The 21,492-nt window shown below is 35.0% G+C and overlaps 1 protein-coding gene across 1 annotated transcript in view; it reads left to right on the top strand.

Annotated features, from left to right (window-relative positions):
- The first annotated feature begins 106 nt into the window (after window positions 1-106).
- calcrla (calcitonin receptor-like a) overlaps window positions 107-21,492 on the top strand; it is a 33,639-nt gene continuing 12,253 nt past the window's right edge. Inside the window, exon 1 of the mRNA XM_019079350.2 lies at window positions 107-686. The gene's annotated coding sequence lies outside the window, so the exon portion shown is untranslated. The remainder of the gene's footprint in view (window positions 687-21,492) is intronic.

The following is a 21,492-nucleotide window of genomic DNA, read 5'->3' as shown; positions in this document are numbered from 1 at the left end:
GAATTATTCTGCCCCACTTTACATTAGGTTACTTTAACATTTACGTTCTTAATTTTGTAAATGTAAAGAATTTGATATAGTGTTTTTATTGTGTATGTACTGTTTTGTTAAACTGACATAAGATGGGGGTCATCCTACCCCGAGGGTCTAACTTTTCACTTCAAAACAAGAATATTGTTTATACCCCACAAATTTAAAGTAATTACAAATATCCACATAAAATGTACAATAATAAGAAAAAACATAATGTAAGCTTAAAAAAAATCATCTTTAGAGTGTGTACATATATGCATAATTATGAAAATTATTATAAAACAAACCCTTATCCTTTAACCTTATAGTAAGTACACGTTAATAGATAATACTCAGTACTAGTAACAAGGACAATCTTTATAATTTTAAATAAAGCAAACCGTGTAATGAAAGCTCTAGTGTGCCATTGAGGCGGGGATAAGCTGCGATGATGTAACAGGAAGCTACTACACTGAATATCTTCCAGCCTGACAGCCGTCTTCATTCACACTCTGCGTGTCTCGTGCGCTTTCATCTCGCGCTCTGATATTGTTACATTGTTTCATGCCATCGTGACGTCTCGAAGGAAAGTACTGACTGTTTGTGTTTTAAAATAAGAAGACGCGTTCGTTTTTATCTAAACCTCTCCAGAACACCTTGGATTTAATCTGCAGGTAAGGATATGCTTGATACAGATGAACGACTGGTGAATTATAAATATGGTCAGACAGGGAATTAATTTACCAAGTGCAGCTGAGCCTCTCTTGTCAAACAGGCTTCATTTCATGTTATAATAACTGCTGACTGAACAGACTCCAAGGCTTATAATAAATTAATGACAGCTTTAGACTGAAATAAATAAATAAACGGAGGTTTTGTCTGTTAGACTGTTGACGCTATTAAAGCGAAATTTCTAAAAATATCATAATGGGTAGTTTGGCTCTTGTGTTACTGTAATTTCATAACTCCACTGAGATGCGATGTTTGAGTGTGACCACATGTGTGCATGTGTATCTCTATATTCAATATTCGAATGATCAAAACTGGATTGCACTTACAAATTGATCATCATTTTAATTTACAAACTGCAATATTTTATAACAAAGAATGACTGTAACCGATACTGTTGATATTACCTTCATGTTAAGCGTTATTGTGAATCGTTCTTCAAATAAATAAATACTTGGTTTTTAATTTGAATTGTATAATGAGCAACAATCAATTTCTATACATAAAGGTTAATTATCTTCCAAATACAATTCATACAAATACAATTCAACATTTTCGAAATCCACCTAAAGGATTAATTTAGGTAGTCAGAAGTGGCAGAACAATTGTTTGTTTGATTAATCTATTATTATTATTATTATTATTATTATTATTATTATTATTATTATTATTATTATTATTATTATTTTATGTTTTCTGTAAAGAAGGTGTCTGCTTTGATATAAAATTAGTCAAACTTAAACTGAATTTGCTAGTAATTATTTTGGGGACCTCTAAATATATTTCTTTTCCATTCAGTCTTAGAACTGTAGCTCTTAATGTTGTACTTCATCATTATTCCAAAACCTTACAGCCTACATCAGTGAAAGGAACTGAGAAGATAAAATACCAGTATCATGGAGTAACTAGAAATACTAAGGTCTGTTGACACCTAACCTGACAGAAGGGGTCTGACAATCTCTCCAAGGAGGAAGAATTGTGATAATTAGCCAACAGATAGTCTTGGTATTTGTTTTTTTTTTACACAAGCAGCTGCTTGTACATGATGAAATACTGTGAAGCTGATGAAGGAAAGATTGCTAAAATGATTTTGCTCATATGATGCAAGGACACTATCTCTGTTTGATGTGCAGTATCTTCCGAAGATCTTTCATGTGAAATTCTGTCTTATCCCTGTTGCCTGACTCTTTAATCTCAAATGTAAGCATCAATTATTATTGCTGATACTTGCGGTTACAGAGCTTAAACTTTCTAATGTGAACCTTCAATTAGGTGTATAATTCATGCACAGTTTGTGCTATTGGCTTGAATAATACCTTAAATCATGCAGCTATCATAGACCAACCTGAGCAGACACCTACTGTACAGAAGCAATGTAACCACCCAGAAATCCCCAGTAATGGCACAGAAGCACGGTAAAACCACCCAGAACACCTTAGCCATTTACGTAGAGAAGCTCTGTCAAACAACCATAACATCCTAGAATCATGGCAGTGAATTTTGCACAAACAAGCACTCTCTAATATTGCTTATTTTCATAATCAGGCCTATACATAGTGCTGAGGTATGAACAATTTGTGCTATGGATTCAGTTTCATCAGTTGCAAAATTAAAAGGTTTGTGACCGTTCGTCTCTGTGCTAGCTGGCAAAGAGACCTAAAGAAAGAATATTTGTTACTTAGAGCACGAAAAGCCAATTAATCCTCACACAGAATATGTTAAAGAGCATAGATTATGTTTTTAAAAGGGAATCAATTATTTAGTCCCGCCGTTTGAGAGCCTTTTATGTGGCTCTCAATGCAGAGCCCCAAAGCATGCATGTGTTTGTCAGGGTTGAGTGCAGCTTTCAAGGAGGATTTAATGTCAGTTGAACAAAGCTGTGTTCCTGGCCTGGCAACATTGCATTCCGTTACTGTGCCATTACCATGGTTCACCCCTTACCTCCGTCACAGAAACGTGGAGAGCAGACAGTAAACCATGCCAGAATGTTTTACTGCAAATATAGCTATCACAATCCAGTCCTCAGTGTAAAAGTCTGCTCTTGAGCAATATACTTTACAGTCCCACTGGTTGGATTAATAGAATTTGTGCACATTGGTCATAATTCGATGCATGTGAGCTCAAAACACCCCTGAGCATTTCCAAAGTAAATGTTTTCTCTATCTCCACTGCAAGACAGGCCATGATATGTCTTGCATTTTTCATTAACAGCAATGTCAGAGTACATAATTAGATGCTTTGAATTAATGTAAAAAAATAAAATATAAATGACAGTCAGGGATTTGGTTTCTTGTTCCATGCATTAAACTAGAGTCGGGCTAATAGGACCATTTCATTTCCTCTCTCCAGATACATTAGGTTTTATGTGAGTTGAAGTGCGGCGAGCCTTTTATCGCAAGCCGCCATCTAGATCACATCTAGTTCATTCACTAGTCAGTATTATCACATTGCATTAAACACAAAATCACAAAATCATAATTGATCTATTTCTAATTGTCATTGAGATACTTGGTAAAGAATTATTGCTCTAGGTATAACCTTATGAAATATCTCCGTCTGCTGTATACACAAGTAGTTTGACCTATATGCTGCTTCATATTTTTGTGGAAACCGTGATACACTACCAGTCAAAAGTTGGGGGTAATCCAGGGATCCTCAAATCTGGCTCACAAATAGTTTCCTGCAGAGTTTAGCTCACCTACCTGTGATTTTCTAGAGGTCCTGAAGACACTGATTAGCATGCTCAGGTGTGTTTGATTAGGGTTAGAGCTAAATTCTGCAGGAAAGTGTATCTTGCGAGCCAGATTTGAGGATCCCTGGGGTAATCAAAGAAAAAAAACTTTAATTCAGCAGAATTGATCAAAAGTGATCAAATATTTCCTGTTTGAACGTTCTATTCATAAAATATTGTTAAAAGAAAATATATCAGGGTTTCCGCAAAAATATTAAGCAGCAAAAACTGTTTAACATTGATAATAATAAGAACCGTTATTAATAATTAAGCACCAAATTTGTATATTAGAATGATTTCTAAAGGATCATGTGAAACTGAAGACTTAAGTAATAGCTTCTGAAACTTTAGCTTTGCCATAATAATAGATATTTTAAATTATATTAAAACAGAAAACAGTTCTTTTAAATCAAGATCATATTTTACAGTATTACTGCTTTTACTATATTTTTGATCAAATAAATATACCCTTGGTGAGCAGACACCTTTAAAAAAAATCCTAATTATTAACAACATTTGATCAGTGTATATATATTGACGTTAACAAATTTCCCAAGTAATTTCTTTTTAGCAATTTTGAGTCAATATTGTGTGCCATTTTGTAAAATTTAAATAAAATTAAAAATTAAATAAATCAAATATTTAAAGTGAGGTCCACTGGGAAACTACACTGAAAATATTCTTATTTATAATCCAACTTATTTCAGGCATGGCAATAAACAAGGTTTTAGGTTTTTGGGGAAAAATAATAAATAAAATTTGACTATTTTTATTTTTAAATTTTACCCATTCAAATTTTCACATAATATAAATTGCATTAAAATTATTAATTTGAATGACACACACACACACATATACACAAATATATATATATATATATATATATATATATATATATATATATATATATATATATATATATATTATACACAAAATATTTGAAATTAGAATTTTTTTTTTCCAATTCAAATTTTCACATAATATAATTTGCATTTAAATTATTAATTAACGGGTTTATATGAATATACCTATAGAGGAGGGGTCGGCAACCTACGGCACGCAGAGTGATAATAATCGCTGGCACGCGAGCAATGGGGAAAACTTCATACTGACGTACATTTTGAGGTAATAAATATTAAAATGTGAGAATAAACTTGTGCTAGTCTACGGACGCGCGCGACCGCTGCACATACTAGGCACTTCAGATCAAAGCCTCAATGGTCTAACAGTGCTCGTCAATGTCAAAATGACTGAGATGGCCAATCAAATCAAAGTAGGCAGGGCTTACTGTTGACAGAAGGGGGGGGGGGGGGGTGGGGGGGGGGGGGGGGTTGGCACAGTGGTTAGCCAGAAAAATTAATACTGGCACATCATGCTAAAAAAAAGGTTGCCCACCCCTGCTATAGATACTGGAAGCCAGGTTTGTCCTGCAGTATGATTAATCATGGCCAAACATGTCACTGATGACACTGAGTGAATGGGACTTTAGTATTGTTAAAAATGGACCCTACTAGACATGAAGGGATTGTGTGGGTTGCTGGACATTGGAAATATAAACAGAACTTGAATGAGTGTCTAAAGCTGATACACTAAACAAACTGCAGTTGGCGGATAGCCGCATTAAGATTTACTGGCCTCTTCCACCACTCGCAGTGCGGGGGATCTTGGGAACATATGTGGATGAATCAGAGCCCACCCACTTCCAAGTGGGTCAGTCTTGGGTTATCATGTGTCTGCCAAACACTTCCTCTAATGTGGGATTTAATTTTTCACGGCATGATTTAGGAGCACCAAGTGGAACTGGATCTTCCTCTTCTAATTTTAACATTCCTCTCTTTTCTTTCCCCCATAATCTCTCGCTTTTGTTTGCTTTTCACGGAGCGTGGTGAAAGTGTTACCTGAGTTGCATAACTCACTGGACTGCAGCCTTTTTTAAACCTGCAATGCTGTTCTCTCCTGTAAGCAGCAAAGTCAACTGCAGTTCAAGTTCAGGACCTTTCACATGCCTTCTCTAGTCCTGAAGGGTACAGCCTGAAGGCCTGCAGGTTTTAAAATAGAAATGAATGTGATCAGGTTCCGAGTTTTATTTTCATAGCCCAGTGGAAACCTGCGAGCGCAGACTGTTGGCCTGTAGAGGCAGAACTCTTTTGGTCCTGGGTTATGGTCTGCAGAGGAAGTGGTTTTACATGTTAGACACAGAACTAGCTGTCTATACACAGCAGGATGCCTTTGGGGATCTTCTATAAACACAACGGTCCCCGCTGAGCTTTTTCAGCTGTCTAGTTTTTATATATTTTTGGAATATATTTGCATGTGTTTGGTCAGATTTCCTAGCAGTGAAGTAGATAGAATAGCAGTTCATTTTGGTTACTGAACTCAGAATTACAAAAGGGTCGAGGTTCTGTGTATGTGGTTTGAGAAAGTCCTAATTGCCTCTAGTTTGTTTATACATCCTAAAAATGCCATGTGAAATAAAAGGAGACCTAATCGTTTCTAAAAACTTTCTTCATTGCAAGAGCTTCTATATGATTGTCTTGCATATGGGTATCTGTGCCACATGCTTTGCATAATGCATTTACTGTAAACTAGAGATAACTGTTTTTAGTTGCAAAGTCATGCCAGCTTATACCACTTTATTTACATGCATTTTATTTAGTTGTTTAGCATCCAACTCACCAAAGAAAGTCTGAAAATCAAGTAGCAACACAAATTAAATGGAAAATTTTAAATTTATAATTTTGTAAACAAAGGGACAAATTTACTAAACAGCTCAACCACATGCAAAATGTCCTGAAATGCACTGGGGGTATATAGATATTTGTATGAATTTCAGTTTTTAATTTGTGTGTTATTTGATATGCAGATTTTCTTTGGTGAATGCTTCATTAAAGGAATATTTTACCCCAAAATTAATATTTGATGCAGATTTACTCACCCTCAGGTCTTTCAAGATGTAGATGAGTTTGTTTCTTCGTTAGGACAGTTTTTGAGAAACATAGCATTACATCACTTGCTCAACAATGGATCCGCTGCATTGAATGGGTGCCATCAGAATGAGAGCAGCTGATAAAAACGTCACAATCTACACAACTCCAGTCCATCAACTGATGTATTATGAAGCAAAAAGTGGCATATTTTTAATAAACAAATTCATCATTACGATGTTTGTAACTTCAAACCATTGCTGTTCTGGTTAACATATGAGCCCAATCAATAACATTTCTTTCTCCAGTGAAAGTCATCCTGTATGAATCAGGAGAGAAATATGCACAGGCAAAAACAATCCAAAACAGTTCTAAAACAAATATGTTGGTGGATTCTGATGTGCAAAACAACACATTATGGATTACGGCCAGAAGCAAAAAGTTTGAAGTTAAAACGCCTTGATGGATTTTTTTTTTTATAAACACACAGCTTTCTGATAAACTGAAGTCATCTGGATTACTTGTGGATTATTGTGCTGTTTTTAATCAGCTCTTTGAACTGCCATTCTGCCATTCTGATGGCAACCATTCACTGCAGAACATTCATTGGTGAGCAAATGTTCTAATGCTAAATTTCTCCAAATCTGTTCTGATGAAGAAACAAACTCTACATCTACATCATGGATGGCCTGAGGGTGAGAAAACTTTCAGCAGATTTTTATATTTGGGTGAACGATTCCTTCAAACAAAAATGCCTTCATTGCTAGAGTAGCTACATGATTACCTTGCATATGGGCATTATAGTGTTACATGCTTAAAATAATGCAATAATGCATAATGCTAGAAAGAACAAAGGTTCTTTGCCAATTTTAAACACTAAAAGTTATAATATGCTGTCAGCTAAACACTTAAATATTTTAATTTGCCAGCAGATACCACTATATTAACATGCATTTTCAAGTTTTCTGCATCCAATTAACCAAATTAATTCTGTAAATAAAGTAACAGCACAAATAAAAATAAGAATAAGAATAATATATTATGATTATTTAATTACCCCAGTCCATTACAGTGAAAATAAGCTTGTTATTTACTCACCCCTCGACCATCCTAGGTGTATACTATATCACTTTCTTCTTTCTGATGAATCCAATCGAAGTTGTATTTAAAATTGTCTTGGCTGTTCTAAGCGCTGTCATTGTAGTGGGCGGGTGTTTCTTTTCAACAGTCCAAAACATGTTAAATAAAGACCGCACATCCATAATAAAACGTGCCTCACACGGCTCCGGGGGGTGAATAAAGGCCTCCTGTAGCCAGTCCATGCATGTTTGTAAGAAAAATATCTATATTTCAAACGTAATAATCACTTTTCTATCACTTCTGCCATCTTTTTTTTTTCTTTTTTTTTTCTTTTTTTATTATGCTTTAAACAACAGATACAAAAGATTATTTTAAATTATTTTAAATTTGAATTGAATTAAATTAAGAAGGATAAGTGTCTGTATATATATATATATATATATATATATATATATATATATATATATATATATATATATATATACTGTATACATAAGTAGCCTAGTATGCATTTTTGTGCTGTGGGTGAACTAGCACAAAACTAGGGTGAAGGCGACAGGAAACAAAGACGGCAGAAAGCGGCACCCTATTTTTCTTTAGGCTTATTTTACAAAAGCACAAAGATTAGTTTTTATTGTGAATGTATACAAATAAAGGCAAACCTTTTACAATTCCAATTATCTTTATGACTAATAGGAGTAGTTGCTTCCACTGTTAGAAGGAAAAAACAATTGATTGCGCTGGCGCTGCATGTGCGCACAGTTAAGCTTTGCTACCTTGACAATGCAGCCTGTTCATTATCATAATAAAACACAGTCAGTCAAACATATGGGGGCACACTGCTTAGTTTAAATTATTATACGCGACATATGTTTTTTCTCTAAAAACACAATTTTTTATACGCATAGCATATTTTAACCAGGCAGCAAACTTTTTTAAATATTTTGATAAATTACTTAAAATAAATAAATAAAAGACTTTTTAAACCGTTTAACTGATTGTATTAATCGGTCAAAATTCTTAACGGTCGGTTTACAGTTAACCAGTTAAAATTAACATCCCTAATAGACATGCATGAAGGTTTTGAAGATAGAACACAAACTGACAGTTTTAATTGCCTTTCAGTTAGTACTATGTTGAATAGTACAAAAGTAATTTTCCAACTCTCTATAAAACTCTTTAATAAAACAGGGTTTTTTGTTAGAAAAAAAAATTCCCGTACGGGGAAGCAGTTCTGGTGGATGATGTAGGGCATCGGCGTTGCGTGTTTAGTGAAGAAGGCAGAGAGAGAACAAAACGCCGGTCATGAATTAGAAGTACAAACCAAGTAATTATAAAGAAAAATGTCGGAGGATTTCGATATAAGCCAAGAGGAGACTGGTTTTCCTTTGCTAAAGTAAGGAAACTTTGCTTCCTTAAACTCGTGAGCATAGCTCAGAGGCGAGCGCACGACGCATACGTCCTACATCATCCGCTGTATGACAGTCAGCAGAAGTGAGAGAAATATGGATATTTTTCTTACAAAACGCATGGAATCGCTACAGGAGGCCTATTTTCATGCCCCGGAACCATGTGAGGGATGTTTTATTATAGATGCGCAAGCTTTATTTAATGTGTTTTGGACTGTTGAACAGAAACACCTGCCCACTGCAATGATAGACCTTAGAATAGCCAGTAAATTTTTAACCCTCTGGAGTCTAAGGGTATTTTTGGGGCCTGGAGAAGTTTTGTCATGCCCTGACATTTGTGCTTTTTTCAGTTTCTTATAAATATCTAAATGGCTAAAGTCTATTCTCACTGTAATCAGCACAAACTGGGCTATAATAATATGTGAGCAGCATGTATGTACATGATTGTGTTTTTGCGGAAAAAAAATGTTATGCGTGGTTAGTGAAAAACTAAAAATGTTGAATCACTTGAATAAGGCAATAAAACACATACAGAAAATTGGTTCCCGGGACTTTTGAGAACTGGAGCTTGTAGCCTAGAATTTTTTTTTTTTTTCTAAATGATGTGAAAATCATCTTGTGTTTACTCACTTACAGAAAACAATATATTGATTTAAATTTTCTAAGACACTTTTTTTTGTTGGTAAAAGTCATATGCGAGTAGGCGTCAACTATCATGAATTCACACCTGAGAAGACAAAGGCCTGCATAATGAGCTGCATAATGAGCCATTCAGTCAGCTGTGTCACTGAGAGGGATGAGTTACAAGAAAGAATGTGAGGACAAAATAAATGTATATAATTTTATGTTTGTAGTTTATTTAGAATATATTTAATTATCCCACAACATAATTTAATATTCACTTGCACGTGCAGTTAAACAGTTTATTAGGAACAATCAAAGCTGACTTTCAAACTGAATTTTTTGGCATCATTACTCCAGTCACACACAATCCTTCAGAAATCCTTTTAACAATCTTATTTTCTACAAAAAAAAAAACATTTATTGTTATTATTATCATTATTATTATTATTATTATTAATGTTGAAAAGAGCTGAGAATATTTTTTTTTAGGTTTTTTAGGGGGGATAAATTGAAAGAACAGCATTGTTTATTACATTTGTGACAGTTACATTTATTGGTACATTTATATTATTTACATCAAGCTTTTGAATGGTATAGTAGTGTATATTGTTATTGAAACTTCATAATATTTCACTTGATTATAATTTAGTCAGAAATTATAGTTTAGAAAAAGTCTTTGGAAAAAGTCTAACTAGTAAAATGTTTACACGTTATGTGAAAACTAGTACAAGTATATAAATAAATAAAAAGAGACTTACTCATGTTTATGATCTCTGCTGGATAAAGTGCTTCATTCTTTTTTCTGAGGAAATCCAAATCTCAAATCCTCAACCACACCACATCTTTTTGGGGTGAATTATGTCTTATTCCTCTCATCGCGAATCAAACAGTAAAATAAAAAAAACTTGAAGAACAGTCGCTACGTTGTCTTCTGTTGTGTGGGCGTATTCAAGCCGCACGCTTCAGTGAAACATTATAATTTGAATAGCGTGCTCGGCGCGGGGGCGTGGTCACATTAGAAGATAATGAAGGGAGACGTGAAAAACGGACATCGCGTTGTTCTCATATGGATTACTTTATCACAGAATATTTGTTTTCGGCAGCACTTGTTTAGTTTAAAAGTAGACATGTCAGGCTTTCTATAGATATATCGCTCATGTCTCTGTGTTGAGTATTCACTGAGTTACAGTTCATTTTAATGACGCGTTTGTAACTGAAGATAAGCGCAGACAAAGGCTGCAGACAGCACTCCTGGTTTGTTATCTTTATTTTATAAGTGCACAAAGTTTTGTTGTTATAATGTCTGTATACAAATAAAAGTAGACCCTTTACAGATTCAAATGATTTAATGCTCTGATTTGTACAATCAAAAAAAGTAATTTAAGTTCTTTTAGGCGTTATCAGGAGAAAATACCCCAAAACACGTATACGCGTTAATCGACTTCAGAGGGTTAATATAACTCTGACTGGATTCATATGAAAGAAAAAAGTCATATACACCTAGGATGGCTCGAGGGTGAGTAAAACACAGGCTAATTTTCATTTTTGGGTGAACTAACCCTTTAAGTATCTGGTTGAGCTGTTTAGTAAAGTCGCCCATGCATAAAGATCATTTTCAAATTTTCCATCATGACATGCATCTGAATCCAGACACTCAAGAGCAAGTTATGACAAACAGTGGAAACACTTTGGGGATGGATTATGGTTTGAGCCCTGAAATAGCTTTAAATATGTATTTACTCTGCAGGTGTTATTCTGGAGCAGCTTGTGATAGTTTTATTTTTAAATGTGTATTTTTGTAACTGTATATGACCGGCTTTGCCACCCTGTTTTATTTCTGTTCTCCTTGGGGTGTTTGTATCAGTAGCCACAGGAGGATAATGGTCGCCCCTGGGGTTCTGCATATTCAGCTGTACTAGGCAGGAAAGGGTGGTTCACATTACCTAACATCAACATTAGCAGATTTGTCCAGGTAGTTGGCTGCTGTGTTTCATAACAGCAATTTGTTGACCAGATTTGGCAGATGCTGGTGTAGATTTCGGTCTGAATGTAACATTTATATTTTTTTTGCTTAATCCTCAACTTTTTATATGCTGCTTTTCATACTCTCTTGCTCTATTTTAAGTTGGCATATTCGTCAGATTTTGTTACAGTGTATGTTTTCACACCCTCTTTTGTAATATCCTGCAGCTACTAGAGGAACCTGACACTCAGGTTTAAATAATCCCTCATATTGTCGCTGCATTAGCTACTTTTGCTGAAACCATCATAACCTAACCTTGTTACGTTTATTTAATGGAAAACAAATATGAAAAGCTTGTGTCAACTGTGGTTCTCAACTGGTTCTCAAAAATGGATCCCCAGGTCTAAAATAAAAATGCTAAATGCAAATAATAAAATGCAATTAATTATACACTACTGTTCAAAACTTTAGGGTCAGTAATTAGATAGATAGATAGATAGATAGATAGATAGATAGATAGATAGATAGATAGATAGATAGATAGATAGATAGATAGATAGATAGATAGATAGAAATGTATACAGTTATATATATAAAATTCACATGAATAAATTACATTTTAAAATATATTAAAACAGATAACAATTGTTTTAAATTGGAATAATATTTCACAATATTACTTTTTTTTTTCCTTTTTTCTGTGAGAATAAGTCATATTTTTTAACAACAAACACAACCAAAATACTCAAATTGGATTAAATATGAGTTTACTTGCAACATAAATTAAAATGGTATCTGCTAATAACTGTGATAAAAAAATTTTACATTGTACATTTTGAAGTTTGATTTAATTTTTTTAATTTTTTAGCTGCATTACAGTACTGTTAGAGATGAGGACTTTAATGCACAAAAATGTGATGATTTAAATTTGGTAACTGCATGTACTAATGCTAATAACAAAGTTGTACAAAAAAAATCAGTTGTGTATGGGTGTGGAAGGACACAGGGATCAGACAAAGTAAAAGCTTGGCATTTTCTAATGGTCTGTTCTACAATCCACCCTCCTACTTAGGCCTTCTAAGACAATTCAGAGCAGCTTTCTCTCTGACAGCATTGCCAGTCGTGTTCTCCAGCATCTGCATGACTTCATTATGATTCGCTTTGTAAAGCTCAACATCTGGTTGTGCCCAAGGCAAGCTGTGAGCCAATTTTGGCTTCATTTTCATGTAATACAGCTAATACACATCAGCTGCAACCAACAAAAAAATCCACAAGAGTGAAATCACATAAAAGGATGGTTTGAGGGGCTTGACAAAACAAAGGGGTGGAGTGAGTGTGTGTAAAAGAGTGAACTGCACCTGAGGGCTTTGGGCTGTTATATGCAAATCAGGCGGCAGGTTACAGCTGGGAATATCTGGTGCAAAGACAGCTGTTGCCCTTTTGTTTTTTTCTACAACATGTATGTGGTTTTCTACAACATGTTATATATATATATATATAGAGAGAGAGAGAGAGAGAGAGAGAGAATTTTTTTTTTTTTTGCAAAAAAATACAGAAAGGTTTGCTAGTTAAAACTGAAGGAAATTTATACAAACATGCTGTTATTATTTTTTTTTTTTTAAACAAAATAAGAAACATTGTCCACTTTTTACACACAGCCTGCTATCATATGACTTTAAAAGACTTGAAATATAGAGGGCATGACTCATTTGGTCTACTTTTATGGTGTCCATTTCAGTGTATGGGAGCTGTGTGAAATTCTTCAAAAACAGCAGCAATTTTTTGGGAACAAAATTAGGAATAAATATTGACAGAATTTTCTTGGATTTCAATTCAATATATTTTAAGGAGTCTTTATCTTTAGTGCACAGTTGCAGTGTTTACATTTGCATCTCTAATGGAAACGAGATTGAAATGACAAATTGAATGCAGGGCATATTTACATCTGTATGTGCCACTGGGTCGAGTATGTAGCTGAGCGATAAGTCTAATCACTGCAGATCATGTTGTGGGAGTTCTGAGCGAGCTGGGGTTATTCTGAAAATAGGAAAAGGTAATCATGAATGCTCAGGAGGAACTTGGACAGAAAGCAAACATCCTTTGGTCACTGTAGGATGTTTACAAGCTTCAACTGCATTACAATAGCAACGATAAAGCCAGTGGCGGCTCGTGGGTTTTAAAATAGAGGAGGCACACTAATTGTATTAGGCTGGGGATCCCTACCGATTATTATTATTGTCATTATTATTATTATTATTTGCTTATAACCACTTTAAAATGGCTTTTTGGTGGCTTTTAGTCAGAAAACGTAAAGAAAAAACACATACAGCAAGATAATATACCTTCATTTACATGTTTTATCACTTGAAGCAAACATCCATCCCTTCTTAAAAAGTCTGTGTTAAAAGCTGCCTGTTATGCTATTTAATTAAGACAACCACTGTAGACTATATCCAGCTTAGATGTGTTCTAGCTCCCTTTATCTTTAATTTGTATATAAACTGTTTGAATGACAGTTTGGTAAATCTGTCGGCGATCAAATATTCAATATTGCTACTCATAAGTATTTGGCACATTACATCATCAGTGCAGCGGCTGCGAGAGACATTAAAACTAATATAATATAATTTACGTCTCTATGATGATTGATTGATATACCAGAAGGGAGGCTAGCCTCCTCTACGAGGTTTCTTTTCTCAACACTCCTCAGCTCTGTAAGTGAACACTCAATGGTGATTGGTTAATTTTTTTTTTTACAAACGGAGGCAAGAGAGCTCAACTCTCCCCCGGCCTCCCCCTCCCCTTCTCTATCATTTAGCGGTTGTAATTACATCAGCAGATTCAGCACATTCGTGATAGAAAAGTGGGGGTTTCATGTTATGGTATTACAACTATGAAATTACAAACAAAAAAATACACATTCTGAGACATGAAATGAATTGTGAATTTTATTAACATTAAATCGTCCTCATTTTCACCTCAAAATTTTGGGGAAGGTGTGCCTCCCCTGCAGGGGCGTTTCTAGGATTTTCATTTTAGGGGAGCTCAGCCCCCAATAAGGGTATGATTAAAAAAATATTATTTGACTATTAGGGTTGGGTTGTATACTACTAACCTTATTGTAATCCACTATTCCACTGTATTCGCTGTATTTCATATATGGGAGTAGAAGTACTGACTGAGCCATATACAACACCGTAAAAAAAAAAAAATGAAAAATTAAGATGTGACCAGTCACTAGATAATTTTGAGTTGGGAATGTAGATTTTTTTTTTTTTTTTTTTTTTAAATTAAGATCTTCCTGATTCATTATTAGGACATTCATGTTTATCCTTTGACGATACCACTGCTTTTTCTCATGAAATGTACGTGGAAATTGGCAGACAATTTAAAACAACATAAGGGTTCAATGACTGCAGTGAATCTTGGGAACACAGTGGTATTGTGTGTGAGAGGGCTGTCTACGTTCTATTCTCACCTGACTTGCTCATTTGCAGACCTACTCCCGCAAGACAAGAAAAAATGTTGTATATCCATCTCCAATGAAATATATATATATATATATATATATATATATATATATATATATATATATATATATATAATTTTTTTATAAAAAAATTTTTTTTGAGCTTTTTTAGCATTTATAATCAACAATACAGTTGGTTATACATCAAGTCACCCCCTGAAAAATTTATTTCATTTCAAATCATTTAACGAACCAGCTAATATTCATTAAGAATATAGACAAAACATGTATTAATGTAATTGTCTATTGGCAATATGTTTAATCTGTTCTATATTTATTTCTATTTATTAAAAATAACAACATGAATTATCAATTTGCCACTTCTATAAATCTGTTACTCAAAAAAAAAAAATCACAAATCCCTTTACTCTACTCGCCTCTTACTCTAATATATGTATCATGATACACTAATGATTCATTATTGCTTAATACAAAATTATATTTAATAATACAAAACAAAATAACTCCACATGATGTTTCTCTCTGTGCCCTTTAGTGTTTTCAGACAATGATGTGTGTGTCTTTAATCATTTCTGTGCATGGCTGCATAATGTAATGCCAAAATACACAATAATATGTTTTAAATTTTAAAAAGTAAATTAAAATAAATTATGATCGTTTTCTAAAGTACGTTTTCATGGGTGTTAATCGCTTCATTTTTGTTGGAAGAAAAAACAACTATCACACTGTGATAAGGGCTGAAGGTGAATGCAGTGAAGACGTATTGGTATTGGATGAGAAACCGAACTGTGTATTGGTCCAGTAACATTATGTAAACTGCAATTACAAGAACTGCACCAATGCAGATGTCATATCATAGTAATCTATCAATAAATGCACACACACCTTGTACTCTCTGATGTTCGCTCTGATCAGCGCCCCTGCGGATTGAAAAACGCGCTGAATCCATGCAGACTCAGATCAGGGGAGGAGCCGAAACTTGACGCAGCATGCGGCCGTTTGAAATGAGTTTTTAAAGGGGACTGAAGCGATCACAAATTAATTAATCAAATTATTTTTTAGGGGGGCTGGGCAGAAGTTTAGGGGCTGAAGCCCCCCTAAAAAGGGCCTAGTGACGCCCCTGCTCCCCTGCCTCCCCCGAGGAGCCGCCACTGGATAAAGCATATAGAATTCTTACAAATCTATACACAAGTACACAGTCCTGTGCCACTTTAGTTTTTATTGTTTTGTGTAAATATAAGATTTCACACATGATCAATAAAAGTATGATACATGGTCTGCATTAAGTACCATACATGTCAAAATCTTAAATATTGCCCAATGAGGTATAAAGGGAGATTGTCTGACCAACAAAGTGACCTTTTTAGTATATCGATTGCAACTGTAATAAGGTAACACGCCAGTGAAATAGTCTGGAACACTCAGCCATTTATCAGATTGCATGTTTGCAGGAAAGTGTGTCATTTTCGCTTATATGAATAATGGCCCCAACAAGTGTTATTAAATGTTGTTATTGGATTTCTGTAAGTAAGGATGGCGGTGACTGGTCATTACTCAGAGATGTGTGCGTGCACTTACCCTCGATTATTTCCTGCTCATTCTGAATTGTTCTCCACTTGAAGTGGCACATGAATGATTTAATTTCTTCAGTGACCACAATACAAATGTATTAGACCAGGGCAAATTTTAAAGAATCTTAACATGTTCACCATTACTAGCATGTACAGAGCCTCTCATGACATACAGGGAAAATATTGGGGATAAAAATAAAGAATGCACTCTGATGACTTAATTTGTTCTCACATATTATTAATTTCTTCCCTTTTTTTAGTTAAATCACGTCCAAGTTGTGTACTAAAAGGTGTTTATTAAAACAAGGGCATATGGAAGATGGGAGCAAGTACGATAATTATAACCAAAAATGTTTTTAATTATTCTTCTAACATTGAAGGACAAAAAAAGTTTAAAGCATGCATTAAAACATAATTACAATGCACATTTAGAACTGCTTAACAGAACATTATCTGCCATTGTTGTGGACACTAATATATTTTTCATTGTAGTTTACCTAAAACTAGTAAACAAATCAGTATAATGTTGAAAAAAGGTTACCCTAAAACGAGGAAACAAACTAATAAAACAGTCGAATTCTTCAAATTCTCTCTAATGCAAATCAGTTTGCAGGTAGATTTTATTATTCATACATGCAAAACAATCTGAGGACTATAAAACTACTTGATGGTAACACAAGCACACAAATATGGAAAATTATGATTATTGACTATATTCTCTCCCAAACCAGTTTTGCACATTTTTATTGACAGAAAAAAATACAAATTAGAAATAGAATAAGGAATGCATCGGTACAGATATTCTTCAATCCACTCAGATGTGTGATAGGAAGTGCTGTTTCCTAATTCAATATTTTATCTTCAATCTAATAGGGGTGCAAATACACGTAAGCATGTGTGTACCAAAAAAAAGTTCCATTTTTTTCAGTAATTTCAGACAATAAATGCCCTTTTGGCACTGGCATGACAGATCGCTGTATAAATGCCTCTGTTTTGACGGAAGCACAGAGCGCGCCCATCCCTTCCTCTTTATTACTAGTTTTAGTGTTTCAACCCAGAAAAGACTTCATTAAACCAGTTTGAAAACAAAAGGTCACATAGCATTTCATTTACCTGTCAAGTCACTTGCAAGTCATCAGAGTCTACAGCTCATTATTTGCTACAGAGAAATGAAGTCTAGTCATCTAATCTAGAAAAGCATTTTGCGAAATATTACACTCTATAGGTTACACTTTATTATATTTTACTTCACCTTTTAGTGGTGTCTTAACTATTTAATGAAGGCTATGTTTAAATAAATCTTTTATGAAACAAGTTATGAGAGCCACTCTGTAAATTATAATATTTCAACAACAAATAGAAATTGTATAATTTAGAAGTTAATTTAAAACATGTTTGCATAGCCTACAATTTTTTTATTTGAGTGTTAACTATTGTAGCCTAGTTAAAACGAAATAGTAATTGAATTTAAGTTTGGGCTCTGTTGTTAATTGTAACCTTATATTATGTAACAGTGCTCCCTAGGCTAGTTTAGAGCAAAAGCTGAGGTAGATTTGTATCCCTAAGAAAATGTTATTATAATTGAATTTATTTAAAGAAGCTAAAGCATTGTTTAATTAAAAAAAGAAGCCATTTATGTTTAGTTTTCTCCTCCTGCTGTACCCAACCGAAAATATACCAAACCGTGACGTCAAAACCAAGGTACGTACTGAACCCTCATGTTTGTGTACTGTTACACCCCTACAATCTAATGATCTGTAAAGTAATTATATTTGTTTTCTAAATTGTTTATTCATCATCAAATTACATTTCCTGTAGGGATCTGCGTGATTAGGCAAGGCAAGTTTATTTATATAGCACATTTCATACACAATGGTAATTCAAAGTGCTTTACATAAAAGAAAGTAAAATAATCATGAAAGAAAAACAAATAATAATAATAATAACAAAGTAAAACAAGGAATTTTAAAACTTTGAAAATTATTGAAACATTAATTTAAAATGCATTTAAAACAGTCAAAAACAAAGTGATTTTACATAAAATACAGTGAATACACAAAATACAGTGCAATCAGTTCGGACATCGCACAGTGTTCATTCAATAAATGCACAACTAAACAGATGAGTTTTGAGTCTAGATTTAAAAGTGGCTAATGTTTTAGCACATCTGATCTCTTCTGGAAGCTGATTCCAACTGCGGGCGGCATAATAACTAAAAGCAGACTCCCCTTGTTTTGTGTGAACCCTTGGTATTTCTTACTCGATTCTAATGATCTGAGTGCTCTGTCAGGTTTATATTCAGTGAGCATATCTGCAATGTATTTTGGTCCTAGGTCATTGAGTGATTTATTAACGAGTAAAAGTACTTTAAAATCAATCCTAATTATAACTGGAAGCCAGTGTAAGGACTGAGGACTGGTGTGATATGCTCAGATTTTCTGGTTCTAGTCAGAATCCTGGCAGCAGCCTTCTAGATGAGCTGCAGCTGTCTAATGGTCTTCTTGGGAATGCTGGTGAGAAGACCATTACAATAGTCCACCCTGCTGGTGATAAAGGCATGAACAAGTTTCTCCAAGTCTTGACTGGAAACAAAACATCTAATTCTTGCATTGTTTTTTAGATGATAGTATGCTGATTTAGTTACTGCTTTGACATCACTACTGAAACTAAGGTCTGTCTCCAGAATCACACCAAGATTCCTGACTTGATTTTTAGTTGTTTGACCCCTAGAGTAAATGTATGCATTCACTTTGAGAACTTCATCCTTGTTTCCAAATGCAATGACTTCATTCTTTTCCTTGTTTAACTAAAGAAAGTTCTGGCACATCCAACTGTTAATTTCATCCACACATTGGCAGAGGGAGTCAATGGGGCTGTAGTCATTTGGAGATAAGGCTAGAAAAATCTGGGTATCATCAGCATAGCTGTGATAGGCAGTTTGGATCTTTCTCATTATTTGACTTAGTGGAAGCATATACAGTCGTGGCCAAAAGTTTTGAGAATTACATAAATATTGGAAATTGGAAAAGTTGCTGCTTAAGTTTTTATAATAGCAATTTGCATATACTCCAGAATGTTATGAAGAGTGATCAGATGAATTGCATAGTCCTTCTTTGCCATGAAAATTAACTTAATCCCAAAAAAAACCTTTCCACTGCATTTCATTGCTGTCATTAAAGGACCTGCTGAGATCATTTCAGTAATCATCTTGTTAACTCAGGTGAGAATGTTGACGAGTACAAGGCTGGAGATCATTATGTCAGGCTGATTGGGTTAGAATGGCAGACTTGACATGTTAAAAGGAGGGTGATGCTTGAAAACATTGTTCTTCCATTGTTAACCATGGTGACCTGCAAAGAAAACGCGTGCAGCCATCATTGCGGTGCATAAAAATGGCTTCACAGGCAAGGATATTGTGGCTACTAAGATTGCACCTAAATCAACAATTTATAGGTTCATCAAGAACTTCAAGGAAAGAGGTTCAATTCTTGTAAAGAAGGCTTCAGGGCGTCCAAGAAAGTCCAGCAAGCGCCAGGATCGTCTCCTAAAGAGGATTCAGCTGCGGGATCGGAGTGCCACCAGTGCAGAGCTTGCTCAGGAATGGCAGCAGGCAGGTGTGAGCGCATCTGCACGCACGGTGAGGCAAAGACTTTTGGAAGATTGCCTGGTGTCAAGAAGGGCAGCAAAGAAGCCACTTCTCTCCAAAAAAACACTAGGGACAGATTGATCTTCTGCAGAAAGTATAGTGAATGGACTGCTGAGGACTGGGGCAAAGTCATATTCTCCGATGAAGCCCCTTTCAGATTGTTTGGGGCATCTGGAAAAAAGGCTTGTCCGGAGAAGAAAAGGTGAGCGCTACCATCAGTCCTGTGTCATGCCAACAGTAAAGCATTCTGACACCATTCATGTGTGGGGTTGCTTCTCATCCAAGGGAGTGGGCTCACTCACAAATTCTGCCCAAAAACAGCCATGAATAAAGAATGGTACCAAAACACCCTCCAACCAGCAACTTCTTCCAACAATCCAACAACAGTTTGGTGAAGAACAATGCATTTTCCAGCACGATGGAGCACCGTGCCATAAGGCAAAAGGGATAACTAAGTGGCTCGGGGACCAGAATGTTGAAATTTTGGGTCCATGGCCTGGAAACTTCCCAGATCTTAATCCCATTGAGAACTTGTGGTCAATCCTCAAGAGGCGGGTGGACAAACAAAAACCCACTAATTCTGACAAACTCCAAGAAGTTATTATGAAAGAATGGGTTGCTATCAGTCAGGATTTGGCCCAGAAGTTGATGCATGCTCTCAGCCCAGTCGAATTGCAGAGGTCCTGAAAAAGAAGGGCCAACACTGCAAATACTGACTCTTTGCATAAATGTCATGTAATTGTCGTTAAAAGCCTTTGAAACGTATGAAGTGCTTGTAATTATATTTCAGTACATCACAGAAACAACTGAAACAAAGATCTAAAAGCAGTTTAGCAGCAAACTTTTTGAAAACTAATATTTATGTAATTCTCAAAACTTTTGGCCACGACTGTACAGGCTAAACAAGAGCGGTGCAGGAATTGAGCCTTGTGGGACTCCGCATGTCATGGACGTCCACTTAGACTTATGCTCTCACATACTCACATAATAACCTCTCCCTTCTTAGTATGACCTGAACCATTTGAGTACCATAACAGAAAGCCTGACCTAGTTTTCCAGTCTCTCTATTAGTATGTTATGATCGACAGTGTCAAACGCAGCACTGAGATCTAGCAATACCAGCACTGATATTTTGCCAGAGTCAGAATTTAAGCAAATATTATTTATTATCTTAATGAGTGCTTTCTCTGTGCTGTGATGCCGTCAGAAACCAGATTGAAAATTGTCCAGGTATCCATTTGAGTTTAAGTATTTGTTCAGCTGATTAAAACAACCTTTTCTATAATTTTGCCTATAAAAGGAAGATTTGATAT

Source organism: Cyprinus carpio, chromosome B9 (assembly GCF_018340385.1).
Source record: "Cyprinus carpio isolate SPL01 chromosome B9, ASM1834038v1, whole genome shotgun sequence".
Classification (NCBI taxonomy): Eukaryota; Metazoa; Chordata; class Actinopteri; order Cypriniformes; family Cyprinidae; genus Cyprinus; species Cyprinus carpio.
This window is presented reverse-complemented; position numbering and strand designations above follow the sequence as displayed.